The sequence below is a fragment of the Festucalex cinctus genome, chromosome 7 (assembly GCF_051991245.1).
Source record: "Festucalex cinctus isolate MCC-2025b chromosome 7, RoL_Fcin_1.0, whole genome shotgun sequence".
NCBI lineage: Eukaryota > Metazoa > Chordata > Actinopteri > Syngnathiformes > Syngnathidae > Festucalex > Festucalex cinctus.
The window spans coordinates 2105356-2105964 of NC_135417.1; positions in this window are offsets into that span (position 1 = coordinate 2105356).

The following is a 609-nucleotide window of genomic DNA, read 5'->3' on the forward strand; positions in this document are numbered from 1 at the left end:
TTGGCATTCATGGGGGGTTTTTGGGGGAGGGAACCAGGTGCAGTATTTATGCTAAGGCATTTCCGCATTCATGTCAGATTCTTGACGTGGAATAAATGTCGAAATTTCAGCATTTATTCCACGTCAATAATATCCAGCTGGAAGTACATTCTTTGAGCCTCACTAGTAAGTCAACTTTAGACGTATTTTCTCCTCCATATCGATTTTTATACATTATTTTGTTTATGTATATTTATTATGTAGGCTATTTTAGACTTCAAATCAAGGGTATTTTTTTCCCTTATCGTTTTATTGAAATATTCAATATATTTTTTCTAGTTTTATTTGTTATGTGTGTGGGGGGTTTTTTGTACATAAAAAAGTATAACAAAAATGTTTTGTTTCTTTGAACAGTAAACTTTAATTGGGAGTGGCATTAAACAGCTTGAAGCTTCGTTTTGAAGAATTTTCAAATGTAGGGAGCACAAGTGAAAAGTAGTCAGAAAATTACAAATACTTGAAGCTCTAAAAACATTAAGAAATTTGTCACTTCTACCTGTGCACTATGAACATCAACACAATTTTTAATTGTTACATCACGTCCAAATATATTCGTGTGTGCGTGTGCAT